We start from the raw sequence: 10,345 nt of genomic DNA, 5'->3' as shown, positions 1-10,345 counted from the left end.
TTATGCTGCAAACTCGACATTAGTACAAAAATGGGTTACGACTTACAAGATTGCCACATATGGCAGCATTTTTTTTTTAAAAAAAAAACGTTCTTATATATTTGACCAGAACAGGGTGTTTTAAAATATAAAGATTCCCTATATAAAGGTCTCCGTAACACATTTGGGAACTTTTTTAACACATACATTCCTATATACCTTTTTCCTCTTGGTTTTAAATGCGCGGGAACCTTTATTTTGATAAACCCTCCTTGAATAAATTTTTTAAAATTGTATTTCTGGATTCATTTTTGAAGAAAAACACTCCTAAAATATATTTTTTATATTTTTACACTTTCAAGATTATTTTAAAGCATTTGACAGATTAAAAATGATATACATATATGATATAATAACAGGAATGTTTTTAATTTTTTTTAAAAATATCTATAACAATGTACATACATACAAACATACATGGATACATACATACATATATATGATTTTTTAGTACAAAATGTGTTAACCCTTAAGGAATTGATAGACACTTAATATATTACATATAATTTTTTTTCAAAAAAAAATTTGAGTATTTGGACTAAACTCAAACCTAATTATTGGACCTAAATGTAAAGATGTGCACTTTTTCTCTAAGCCCAATTCCAATTTTTTTTGAGCTTATTTGGGTTTTTCATTAAGTTTAGTTTGAATTATTAGCTTTATCTACATGAACGAAACTCACAAAGTGAGAAAGTCCAAGGGAAATATTGATAGGCGAATCAAGTTTCAAATGATACTGAAAATCTCGAGCAGCTAATGCTCGTTCAATAAAATTGTAATGAGATATATATAGGAGTCTCACAGGAGAATTGGTTTAAAGTTAAAAAAAAAAAAATGTTTCATTCATTAACATGCAAAAGGATATTTGGTTCACAAATTAAATTGTGAAAATGCTATTGAATGATAGTTTTGTGGACTTTCACGGATTGTGATGGTGCTGTCAAACATTAGCAACATCAAACAAAAGGAAAGAATCAGATCCACAATGATTTAGGGAAAAGTTTGGTTATGAATTCGATCAACAGGTATATGTGTTCTTATGGTGATATAGAACACCATACCCGTTGAATTCATGGCCAAATCCGTTCCCATCACTATGAAAATGGATTCTCTTATTAATTACTAGATTTGTTTGGATAATTGCAGGTAATAAGTAAGCAAAACAAATAAATTATCTTCTACTAAAAAATTTATTGATTTAATCTCTCAAATTTGCCTCAATTATTGATTTAGTCTCTTAAGTTTAGTCCCTCAAATTTACCTCAATTATCAATTTAGTTCCTTAAGTTTATCTTATTTATTGATTTGGTTCCTTAAATTATTTTATTTATTGTTTTGGTCCTTATTATTTAAAGAGGAGGTAATACTGTTGGAATTTGCTAACATGGATAACAAAATATTGATGATATATAGCTTTGTACATTAATGAAAAAATTGTACTTATTTATGTTAAAAAAAATAGACACAGATTTATATATATATATAAAAGTAGAACCACACCAAGCTTGACACGTGTCTTATTTTCAAACTGTTGCAAATACAAAATAACACATCAGCTTCATTTGATTCTATTAACTTATTTTTATAATTTCTATTTCTATTTTAAACACTGATTTATCTTAATTTAATTTTTTTCCTCATTCCTCTCTCATCATCCCTCCCACTCTTCCATCATTAATCTTATTCCTATTTTAAACATTTAATTTTAAAAACTAAGAGATCATGGCAAGATAGAAATAAGAATAATGATAAATAGTATAACATTTTAAATCAACTAAATTATGTATATATAAAATTATAAAATTAGAATGCTATCATTTATGCTCTTATTTTTTAAATATAAATAAAAAAAAATATAAAACTACGCCACAACAAGTATCTCTTCATTATCCTAACTTTCTATTAATTTATTTACAATTTCAAATTTTTTATTTAAAATTTAAAAATTACAAGTAAATATGTGTAACTTCCTTATCTCCAAAAATCTCTCTATTATCCTAACTTCCCAACTTTGTACTCATAATTTATTGTTTTAGTTTGTGTTTAATTAGCTCCTCCATAATTGCTTCTCGCTAAGGAATATTGGAGTAGTGGGAGCAATGATCATTAACCAGTTAGCAAATGGATGAAAATGTGGGTCACAACTTCTCCTCCCATGATCAGTCTTCTTAAATACCTCCATATCATCATTAACTTCCTCAATCATTATTATACCTTCCTCCTCTCCCATTATTATAATAAAATTGTTGTCATCAGAGCATTTGGGGGGGAATTGAATGATCCACGTTGCTTAAAGCCCAAAATAAAAGGAAGAAGAAACATGCTATAAAGGAGATAAGAGAACACATGATGAAGAGGAATTTACAATTACATTTTCCGTGAATAAAAGATGCAGTCGCTGCCACTTTTGCAATGGCGAATATATCTTAGTAATTTCAGCATGACCAATATTATTGCTATTACATAGCAGCCACTTTTGTTATGGTGAAAATCATTACAGGCTACTTTATCTTATTGTTATCCTCAAGTCATTTACATCCTATATGTGGCATAGAACTTTTGTTTATTACTGTTTCTCATATTATTTGTTCATATATTTTATTAGTGCACTGGCCAAAAAATATATTTTACTAGTATGTATTCATAATTTTCATCTGACATATGTAAAATTTGTTAAGATTGCAATAAGGAGGAAAAGGATTTATCTTATTAAAATTTTTCGTTTATAACTCAGTTTATTATGATGACCTGTCGTTACTTTTTCTATGCCTCTCCTCTCCCTTCGGCCTAAGAGTTTTGTGATATGGTTAGAGGTGCCTACCAGATTGTTTATGAGGTGTTGTGTAGGGATTATGGACCAAAAGCAAGTGTGTAGAATAGCAGTGCTAGTGCTATCCAATGTATCTTACCGAGTATGGTCTTACCATTTTGGGCTGGTAATTAATGATTTTATTGTATATATGAGATTTCATATATGCAGTATGTGTGTGAATTTTTTTATCATTATCTAAACTGCACTTACTTAGTCGGTTCATTTCCTTAACTCTTATAAACCTTCTTAGTTTGCTGTGGTAGGAGACTGTTTTTGCTGTTGTTGCTTCGTCCTTTTCATTCACGTTTCCAACCATGTTGTAGTTCAGTTGCTGACTTCCTTTCCCTGTCTCCATGATGATCTGTGTCAACATGAGTCCGTGAGGTGTGTGCCAGCTATTATTTTGTGTTTTTGTCATTGAGAGGGAGAGTATGGAGTTGCTGAATTTCTTAGTTTGTCGTTCCTTAATGCTGTCTCTGTTCTAAGTTGATAGTCATGCGTGTGTTTATTTTCAACATCCCGGCGATCTTCTAGGTGTCTGAATAGCAACGTCTTTCCCTCTCAGCTCTTGTTCTTCTGTTGCCGTCGCTGGAGGTGGGGGTGATTGGAAACTTTAGTCTTTCTTCTCCTCCATTCATGCGTCACTGTGGGTGCAGCTGTTGGTGCGTGAATTCTTCCTTCCTCTGTTTTGGTCCACTTCTTTCTCTTCCTCTTCCTTATCATTATAGGTTCATGTCTGAAAGTTTAAACTCCTTGTTATTAATTTGGTATGTGGGCGTTTTAATAGTTGAAGTTGCTAATTGTGCCTTTCTTTACTGAATGTATGTGTGTAGGTCAAAACTAATAGCTATAAAAGATAAAAATAAATAAATAAATTGATTATTTCTCTCTATTTCTATGGTTGTGTGACTGCACGCATAAGTTGGATTTGTTGGAGTATTGGTGTTGTAGAATTGTTAGGAGGAATTTGGGGAGAGATTTGAAGAGAAGAATTTAGTGTAAAAAATTAAAAGTTTATGCACGTGGGGTGTTTGATAGAATGCCCATTAAGAGAGTTCTAGTTAAAAATATTTTTTTTTAAAATTGTATAAATTATGGTGAGAAGTAAGATTGATTTAAATGCCATTTAGTTGCGTTTAACTTGAAATTGGCAAAGGAATTTGATTATGAAAAATATTCTTTGTAGTTATATGGTTATTAAAGAATTTAACGAATAACTGAGGAGTTTGAACATTAATTTTATTTACTTATATTAAGGAGAGAAATCATAGTAACATAAAATGTGTTGGTTTATATGTTAGATTAATTTGGAGCATCATTGAATTAAGCAAGAAATTGACGGAGTCTGACTATAAGATTTTTGAAAAACTTAGGTGAGTGAATGACGTTCCGAATATATTTTCAGTAAAGTATTTATAAAATTTTTTTATTTAAATATTATTATTATTTCTTTATAATTGTTTGCATATTCTTGTTAATCTTATTTCCATATTAATGGTATTATTTCTCATAAGTAGTTTAATCATTTAATTCTACGTTGATATAAAATTTTTATTGCAATAGTTTGTGTATGGAGGAAATGATGATAATTTTAGGCAATAGAAAATGATAGTTGAATAATATTTGAAAGTGAGAATTTTAAAACTATTTTCTTTCTCCATACACACTTGATTTTAATGAAGGGGACTGAGTTCAGAACGTTGAATGCTAACGACAGTTCTGTTAGTCTTGGCATACCATGGTACACCTAGCTAGCAGGGTGCTTATGGGAGGTGCTAACCCCGTGCGCAAGCGGCAAGCCAATGCATGTGAAACAGAGGGACAATTATTCGTTAGCATTGTACTCATGCTTGTTCATGGGCCTCATGCTTGCGCTCGACTCGTGGCTCTAGCAGCGCTTGATAGGTTAGTTATCCTCGTGGATTGTGTGTCCATGCTTGATTAGTTACCCTTATAGACCGTGTGTCCACGTTTGCTATTCGTTCTAATAAAGCCCTCCTAGATCTAAACTTAAAATTTATTATTCTATATTATTTCTTTAAAAGCATTCTACTTAGTCATACTGTTGGTTGAAATTTTTATATTCTATTAACATTATAAATTTTGATAAACTATTTTGTCCTATTAACATTTATCAAATTCATAATTGTATTATTGGGAAAACTTGTTTATCATTATTAGTTTAAGTCCATGGTACATTATTTCAAAAATTTTTGAATTAAATTTATTCATTAAGGTCTTCATATATATATATATATATATATATAATTGGAACACTACTCACCAGCAATTTCTTTGATCTTAGATAACGTAGCTGACTCTATGCATTCAGTAGATCATTAAGAGGCCTTTTGCCTTTTTGGAAAAGAGGAGGCATATCGCGGTTATTGTTTTGGTAAAACTATGTATTATATTTTGTAATCATAACTTAGTGCTCCACATATGCCATAGTTAGATCCTAATCTTATTTTGTTATTATGTAAATTGCTGGAATGGAGCTACTCTCCTTGCTGGTCTGGTTGGCAAGTTCTGTTGTTGTTGTGGAAATTTTGGGAAGTCTGAGTTATAGGGGAGACTTTGCCAAAATTTTTATAAAACACTTAAGATTTTACGAACTTTATTATTATATATAACTTACAAATATCAATATTTTAGCATAATTTTTTATTATTAGGGCTTATAGAATATAAATTCTCCTCATATTTCATGCCGGTCATACCCATAATATCGAGGTGTGACAACTGTGCTCCTTCAAATAGTTTAAACTTTTAGTTCGAGTGATGAGTGAGTAGTGGTATAAATCAACACAAGATGAAATTGGAATCCTATCCTAACGTTAGAATTATATGGGTTTAAAAGATATTAACTACTATTGGAGATTTCAAAGCCAGAACCAGAAGTTAAACAAGTCAAAGGATCATATGGTTGGGGTAACTAAATCCAGACCAAAACCTCTGAACCAAATGTTTCGAAACAAATAGCTAGCCTACTTGCAAAGCTTCTACATAAGCCCCAGGAGAATAAAACAGAAAATGTATAATAGTAAGAGTTGAACTCAAAATAAAGTTAGATCTCATTCTTAAAAGAACTCTACCTGTTATACTTTTAAAAAAGGAAAAAAAAAAAAAAACAACCACTAACGGTAATGAAATCAGGCTCTAGCCCCTTGTGTGATATATAGTCAAACAATCTCATTTCTTAGTCATCACAGAACATTTTGGACTAAAGAAATAGCAGTATTTCAGGACCTAAAATAAAAACAAAGGCTGAGAATGTGCAGCTTATTTAATGAGTTTAAGCATTATAAGCCATCTGAGAGCACATTTGAATGTTTTCAGTACGAAATTACCAACTATCTCGTTTGCTTCTAGAAACCCATGCGAAGCCAAACAAATCAAAAAATTAGAGTACCAGGCAACCTTATTTAGAAAGAAAAAGGCATGTCTTTACTAACTATGATTGTAAGTTTGTAACTGCCAGTACTTTGTGTATGCAGCTTTAATAAAAGAACTGGTGAGGAAGAACCGGAGTATTTGAAGAGAGACGTGAAAACTGAAGAAAGGAAGGCCCAAAATTGAAAAAAGCAAAAAATTGTCTGATATATCTACGAATACTTCAGCATGCCAGATAATAGAAAATGGGCAAAAGGAGCACTTCACTGAAATTAATTTTCTTCCTTTTTTACCCAAATGGAATGTACTTTCATTTACTGACAAAATTGAGGGCTAAGTGACCACCAGCAGTGTTATTGTCAACATTTCAATTTAAGATGACAGCAAAACAACATTATTCAACACCTAGTACAAATAATGAAGAGGTTAAGTGTTCACAATTTAAGAGCAAATAGGGGGCAATAAAGGGATTAATTAGATCAACAAGTGGGACAACTATGTAATTGAGAACTACAAGATTGTCCATCAAAGAAAGTCCTATAGCTTCATATACAATTGGGATGCATAAAGATATTTTAAAGATATACTTTATCTAGTGATTGAGATTGTCTATGGCAATTACGAGGAGGATATTGTTGTGGTCACAAGCAGATGTCATGAAGGACCTCCACTAAAAAGGGCAAAAAGTTGAAAACACACAGGCACACATAAGCTAAGTCTAATATGGATAAGGTCAATAACAAAGACATGCTTTGTTTTAGAAAAAAAGAAAGACAGACATACTTTGATGCACAAATTTCCTGTGCAAATGATGTGCTGGATTTTGCCAGGGACAAGCATGGATTTGAACTTTGCTGGCAGATCAAGGGCCCTGTGTGGTATGTGCAAATCCCCCAAAGCCAAGAACAGTGCCATTCTCGACAATCCAAAACTGAAAGCCCACGTAGGTAACCTGCAGAAACAGAGCATAGCTTGAAAACAGAAGCAAGGACTTATTTCTAATAGTGTTTATCCAGACCAATGACTATTCAGAATACAGATAATAAAACAGAATATAGACCCGTGTGATATCATTAGACAAAACATGTTCACTGACAATTATTAGCTAATGAACAAAAATCTTTGGTTTCTATACACAAGTTATTTAACTAAGCTGTTGATAGAACCTCCACCAAAACATTATTGAATCAACAGAAATAAGAAGAGCATTGCTGTTTAGGGTAACTGATACAAAGAAAGTAGTACCAGCCAAAAAACATAGAAAAGGAAAATAACAGCAGGCTACAGTAGCAGATAAAGCAGCAGAAATAAAGAACCAAAACACTCCCTGTCTTTCTAGAGGCAAAAGTCACTCCCACAACTCCTGGTTTTATCCTCACTGATCGCCCCTCCAAAGATCAACCCTGAAGATTCCTCTGATAACCAACTTCTTCTCACTCATCTCTCATCCAGCTCATCTATACGAAGTTAATTATTCCCCTTGAAATTCCCCACCTTCCCCTCTAACACTTCCTTCGTCTTTACAAGAATGTTAATTTTAAAACTATTGACTCCACTTTCTGATTCATTTCCCGCAAACCTCTTTCTCTTCTCCTTTTTTCTTCCTTCTACAATATTATTAGGTATATTAAGCATTGGATTATGAGCTTTCAGAAAAAGATTCTGTAATAGAATTTTCTTACTTACCCTTAGCCTTAACGTTCAGTTTTCCGCAGATACCCATTTTACTGTTAGCAAAAAAAAAAAAAAGACCCCATTCTGTTCAAATCTGTAAATTTCAGCTCATCAGAGTGTACAACATCATCATGCTGATGTTGGAAAAGGTTTTGCATTAAAATCCAGTTTTTCTGTAATATCATATTTGGGCACAAGTGAGACCCAGGGAAATACTTATTTAATTTCCTTTTTGCTATATTTTTCAAGCATCAGTTGTTTCCATTTAAGTTGAAAAAGAGGAAATGCTTTATTGAGTTGACTAGAGTTAAAAGCTACAAAATTCAATAACAAATTAAGAAATTAAACTTTAAACAGAGGAAATTCACAGGCAGTGTTTGGAAAATGAAAAATATGGGGTTAGAATGACACCCATGAATGGAGGCAAGAGATCTCTACCAGTGCAAGGCTTCAATCAGGACAATGAAAAAGATGGAAATACCGAGAGGAGAATTCTAATTTTCGAAGTGTTAGAAATGGGCAGATCTAGCACAAACCATATACGACAATTCCAGGAAGCCATGTATTGCGCATTTGGCAATTCATACTCTTCTATTCAAAACTCCCGATCACCTAATACCGATTAAAGCCCAGAACTACTCCAGACAAGGCTTTCATTTTAACCCTTCACATTATCACAGGAATCATAATGGAATATCTAAATGCTATATCAGACTGATAATAAAAATATCCACATCAAAAGAAGAATTATTGTATAAGTTTATGTTATACAAGAAAAAGAGTGTAAGATGAAGAGTCATGGGATGATCGTACCAGATGAAAGCTACAGGAATCTAGGTCAGGGGATCAGGCACCACCGTCTTGATCGGTGGTGGCAATGGCGGTGAAATAGCCGGCAGGGCAGAGGGGTAGACGTGCGATGCGGTTAAGGGAGGCCTCAATCGGAGCTGATCGGGAAGGGGAAACCAGGAAGATGAAGGACAAGTTAATCGTTTCAGCAGTTGACTGTCAATAATAATATACAAGAGTTAAAAGAAAATTTTGCCCGCAATTATTAACATATGATTTTTTTTAAAAAAAATATAATAAAATTTTTTTAAAATATATAAATGATTATTTAATCTTTTAAAATATAATAATTTTTTTAAACTTTATAAAAATTTATCTGTCATTGATAATTAATAAATTTATATAAATTATTAAATTATTTTTGTTAAAAATAAATGATTCATAATTTTTTTATATTTATAACTTTTTTTATATTCGCAATAATACAATAGCAAATAACAAATTTTATGTGTGAATTTGTGATTTGCTGTCATATTATTGCGAATTTAGGAAGAAAAATTGTAAATATAAAAAAAAGTTATAAATCATTTATTTTTAACAAGGACAATTTAATAATTTATATAAATTCATTAATCACAAAAAAATTTGTAAAGATTTCAAAAAAAATTATGATATTTTGAGAGATCAAATTATTATTTATATATTTTAAAGAGATTTTATTATTATTATTTTATTATTTTTTATATAAAATATCAAAATATCATTTTAATTGACTGACTATCAAGTGATCATCGAATCGCTTTTGTTGATAACAAGTAACAACACTACTAAAAAAAATAAAGAGTAAAAGAGAGAGTTGAAAAAATAAAAATTAAATAACTATCATCCGTAACGATATCTAGATTTTTCAATTTTAAATAATTAAGTTCACTTTTTTCACCTGGAAACACAAACCCATAAAGTGGCAATAAAACTAATACAATAAGTCAGCCATAAGAGACTAAAAATATAACTTAAGTGAACACAGCGCCACATTTATCAAATTAAATAATTCCTTAAGATTTAGATCCTTTGAAACTGTGTTTAGTGAATTTAGATGAATTTTTTTTCCTAATAAAGAGAGATAAGATTTTATATTGTTTAAAAAATAATAAAATGAGCAAAAAATATTTTTTTAAAAGAAACTTCACCTAAATTCATAACTTCAAATGATTTAAAAATCCATTTTCTTAAGTCCAAAATAACATAAATAAACAATCATAAATCAAAAGTACACAATTTACAATCTTTTTGATAAAGTACTGGGCTTAAGCCCAAACAAAACTGAACACGAGAGCACTACTCCTACCGCATCCCGAAACCATAAATCGCCTACTTTTTTAAACACCACTCCATGGGCCAAGTAAATGCTCATCTTAGCTTAGCTAAACAATCAGCACTCATATTTTCTTCCTTATACACATGCTTAATCCTCACCTAGAAAAAATAACCTAGTAATCTATAAATCTCCTTCATTATACTATCCCTTTTCAGCAACTTTAGACAGAATATTCACAACCAAAGTAGAATCACTCTCAACAATTAAATTATGTACACTCATGCTCTTTGACATCTGTAAACCTATCAAAGCACCCCACAA

The 10,345-nt window shown here is 31.2% G+C and overlaps 1 long non-coding RNA gene across 1 annotated transcript; it reads right to left on the bottom strand.

The window, feature by feature from the left end:
* Window positions 1-6,695: 6,695 nt before the first annotated feature.
* On the bottom strand, window positions 6,696-8,898 carry LOC129318425 (uncharacterized). Its single transcript, XR_008595242.1, has 2 exons — window positions 8,731-8,898; window positions 6,696-7,195 (listed from the first exon to the last, which is right to left on the bottom strand). It is a non-coding gene; the product is annotated as an uncharacterized LOC129318425 (long non-coding RNA).
* Window positions 8,899-10,345: the final 1,447 nt, after the last annotated feature.

The sequence above is a fragment of the Prosopis cineraria genome, unplaced genomic scaffold (assembly GCF_029017545.1).
Source record: "Prosopis cineraria cultivar Desert tree isolate PC_DT_omini unplaced genomic scaffold, ASM2901754v1 PC8, whole genome shotgun sequence".
NCBI classification, from domain to species: Eukaryota; Viridiplantae; Streptophyta; class Magnoliopsida; order Fabales; family Fabaceae; genus Prosopis; species Prosopis cineraria.
This window is presented reverse-complemented; position numbering and strand designations above follow the sequence as displayed.